This window comes from Solanum stenotomum, chromosome 1 (genome assembly GCF_019186545.1).
Source record: "Solanum stenotomum isolate F172 chromosome 1, ASM1918654v1, whole genome shotgun sequence".
Taxonomy (NCBI): Eukaryota; Viridiplantae; Streptophyta; class Magnoliopsida; order Solanales; family Solanaceae; genus Solanum; species Solanum stenotomum.
In genome coordinates, this window is record NC_064282.1 from 71,783,091 (window position 1) to 71,787,309 (window position 4,219).

A 4,219-nucleotide genomic window follows, 5' to 3' on the forward strand; every position below is an offset into this window, starting at 1 on the left:
ATTAAATTAAAGTTAGATGAAACAATTATTTAACTGAAGAACAAATAACTTTGTAATAATTTATTATGCGATTTTATAATTTTTGTTTATTTGATAAGATTGAATAAACAATTGGGGCTATTTTAATAGTTTTACAACTTATGGAATTTTTATGTTTATGAGAAAATATACAACACAAAAATTTCATATCGCATGTCCAAACAAACCTTCAATTTCATCTCATGATTCCATATCATGATACCATATCGCATGGCCAAACGGGCCCTAAGTATTCCCAAGAGTAAACGTTTTTACATTTGAAATGAGGGGAACATCGATTTCCAAATGAGTTCATGAGGAGTTTGAGTAGTATCTCTTTTAAGAGAAATCTTTTGAGTAATAATCTCAAAGTTTGAGGATGAGGAAATGTCTTTAAACATATGAGCTAAGTTATATTTTGGGAGTAGTATTGAGCACCGATATGGGGACGAGGTCAGATAACTCAAAGTACTCATAAACCATGTAACCAACGTAGGTAGAAAGGGTCATACTTTTTAGATGATTCCTTTTTGCTTTTTAAGCATAGCTTTGTGGATTCACTTAGTTGAGGAGTTCTATACCCCTGCAAGGTATAGGACGGTTCTAGCAGCGTGGGCGAGACGATGTATCATCTCATAACTCATAGTGATGATTGTCGGTTAGAGAATCTCCCAAATAAGAGTTATTATTGTATTTTTACATACAAATGAATTATTATTGTATTTTTACATACAATTGAGTTGATATCTATTGTTTTACAGTTTTTCATATATTGCATCTTTTATTGTTGTTTTATCCTTGAATATCTTGAGTTGAGTATCCTATTCTTGAGGGGAGTTTGAGTTGAGTTGAGTGAATTTGAGAAGAGGTAAGTGTGTTTCTTTTCTATCAGTTCAAGCTTTTGTTTATGCTTTAGAATTCCCCTTACATGCTCGTACATTTCTGACGTCTTCTGGCCTGCATCTTTTATGATGCCGATACATGTAATCAGGGTCATCAACAGAAGCTTCGTTAATTACCACTTGCAATTCCAGTTAGCTATGGTGAGCCTCCTTGCTTCCGGAGTGTTCCATTTTTTACTTTCAGTTTGTTAGGATGTCGTGGGTCTTGTCCCGATAATTCTTCTGTAATAGTAGAGGCTTGTTAGATAGTTTGAAGGTCGAGGAGTCTATCATTATTTCCTTTGTTTTTCTAATGTTTTGAGTCCATGAGGTATTTAACTAATACTTGTTAAATTATTTTCAGACGATTATTGGAGGTGAGTTTAAATTAAGTTTTTAAAGTTATTTTTGCATCATGAGTTTTCATCTTGCTTGAGTAAGTCTTCCACTGAGTAAGGAGCCATGCCAAGAGTTTGCTTGGGAACCAACAATGGTTTTCGAGTGTCATTTACGTTCAGGGTGTTGGCTCAGGGCTTGACAAGGTTCCTCGATTATACTTTTCTTCTGCTATTCTCTACACTATTTCCGAGAAGTATTCTATCTATCTTGGCTATGAAAAAATTCTTGATAGAGAGTGCTTCCCATAAATAGGCCCCACACAGTGCAAATTATGATTCATTAGACTCAAATATGGGTATTGAATACCAAATAAAAAAATGGATAACTGCATTTACTGCCCTCGAACTCATGAAATTTATTGAGACACGCTATTTCTTACTATATAATGCATAACAGTGGAATTTTTTCAAGTTACCTTTTCATATATCAAAATTAATATTATATCCTTCACACATGCAATATACGTACCACAAATCCACAACATATACTTTTTTGGTCAAAATAAAAATTATTTTTGGTCTAACATTGAGTGGATATGATGATTACTAAGGCTAATTAACCTTAAATTGTGGCACATGTTCCTTTTAATTATAAGGTAGCATCCTATCTAATTTTGTTAACATATAGCTCAATAAAATGCTTTGAGTACTAAAATAAATAAAATAAAATAAAATGAATAATGGATCCCACCTCCCACACTTTTTGAATTGAAATACAACGTTCCAAAACTGAGTGAGCCGTTATTGAAGTGAGAGAAGAGGCTCTATTGATGTAAAGATTTCTCCCAATTACCTCAACTGCACCTTCAATCATAGCGGATTTCTCAATTCTTTCTGGCAGCGACAGTGAAAAAGCTGTAGAAGAGCTTCTATTACAAGTAATGGATCAATCTATTCTTGAACAAGTTACTGCCATTAATTGTTCTGGTTTCACTCACTCTACTCAAATCCCTTCCTGCTGCTCCGACAACTCCAAAACCTTATACTGTTGCAAGAAATTCCAGGAGTTTCGGTTCCTCAGAGTTCCCAAACACCCCTAAAACGATGAAAATGGATGATGAAAATGAGAAAATTGAAGGAAGCCCAGATGAGGAGAAAGGTTCTAAGGTGAATTTGGAAGATGGGTTTGTTGAAAAACAGTAGAAATCAAAGGTTTAGTTCAATTGAAAATGATGTTTTCTCGAAAACCACAAATGGGAAAAAATCTTCCTCTGGGCCAATATCATCTCCATTGGATTCTTGAAATTTTTCGAAGGATTGTTTGTTTCCACCCGCGAAAACAGGGTGTTTTTGGTGTTCACCTAAGATGGGGTTTAATAAAAAGGGGAAAGAGAATAGGGGTGTGAGTATGGGGCTGAAATGGGCGAAGGGTGATGAGTTTTTATAGGTGTCATGTGGGATTCAGCCGTTGCGTTATTTGATTATCGTCAACAGCAAGAACCTGAAGCTGCTGCCAGAAAGTATGCAGGAACTCCTTCCATCTCTTAATAGACTGCAACTGCTTGGATGTCCAGAAATAGGATTCTTTCCTGAAGGAGGATTGCCCTTCAATTTAGAAGTCTTTGAGATCATCGATTGCGAGAAACTGGTGAATGGCCGAAAGGAGTGGAACTTATAGAGACTCCCCTGTCTCAGAGAGTTAATGATTATCCATGATGCAGTGACGAAGAGATTCATACTAATGAGAATTGGGAGTTGCCTTGCTCTATTCGAAGACTTACGATACGAAATCTGAAACAATTAAGTAGCCAAGTTCTCAAAAGCCTCACCTCTCTTGAATATGTGTCTACTATTTATTTACCTCAAATTCACTCTCTACTGGAAGAAGGGCTTCCCTCATCTCTCTCTGAGCTACATTTATATTGCCATCATGAGCTCCATTCTCTACCAACCCAAGGTCTTTGGCATGCACCTCAGTTCGCTTCAACATCTATACGTCTCCTCCTGCAATCAACTCCAATCTCTTGCAGAATCAGCACTGTCATGCTCCCTCTCTGAGATGACCATCCAGTATTGCTGTAATCTCCAATCCCTTCTAGTAAAAGGTATGCCCTCTTCCCTCACTAAACTTTCTATTTCCAACTGCCCATTGCTCAAACCACTCCTAGAATTTGAAAAGGGGGAGTACTGGCCAGAAATTGCTCATATCTTCACCATAGAGATCAATGAAAGGAGATTTTATGATTGCAACTAAGCAGCAACTTAGTGTCTTTTTTATTCTCTTTTTTTTACTACATAAGGTTAATAGGAAAGTGGTCGCTAAGGCTTGTAGCTTGCTTCTATCCTTCGTCAATTTCGGACTGAAGTTATTCAGATTGTCATCTCTCTTTCTGAACTGATTGCCTTCCTGTGTCATCTCTCGTCTGTCTTCTTTATGAGAGAAAACTTTCTATCTCGCTTGCTTATGAAGAACTTCAAGTCTATTGGGAAAGGATGTGGTGGTAACCCCGCAACTTTGTCTAGAACTGGATGTCCAACCATGTCTTCACCCGCTACTACGGGACCTCCAACTCTAGCTAATAAACACCTTCCACCCGCTTCCATTTTCCCTTGTGCCCGACAGCCCGATTTTTGAAACCCTTTCTGATCCCCTACCCAATCTCATGAGAAGCAAGCCCAGAAGGACCTGCCTTAACTTATCTTCAGATAGCCAACCCTCTTTAGGCTACTAGCATGGCTAAAGCTTCGCCACGGAGCAAGCTTTCCCAAATATGATAGATGCAGAAGTGGTGGTAACCCCACAACTTTGTCTAGAACCAGATGTCCAACCATGTCTTCACCCGCTACTACGGGACCTCTCTAGCTAAGAAACACCTTCCACCCACTTCCATTTTCCTGTGTGCTCCCGACAGCCCAATTTTTGAAACCCTTTCTGATCCCCTACCCAATCTCATGAGAAGCAAGCCCAAAAGGACCTGCCTT

The 4,219-nt window shown here is 38.0% G+C and overlaps 1 pseudogene; it reads left to right on the plus strand.

Moving 5' to 3' along the window:
• Positions 1 to 2,684, plus strand: part of LOC125856263 (uncharacterized) — an 11,194-nt pseudogene extending 8,510 nt beyond the window's left edge.
• The last annotated feature ends 1,535 nt before the right edge of the window (positions 2,685 to 4,219 follow it).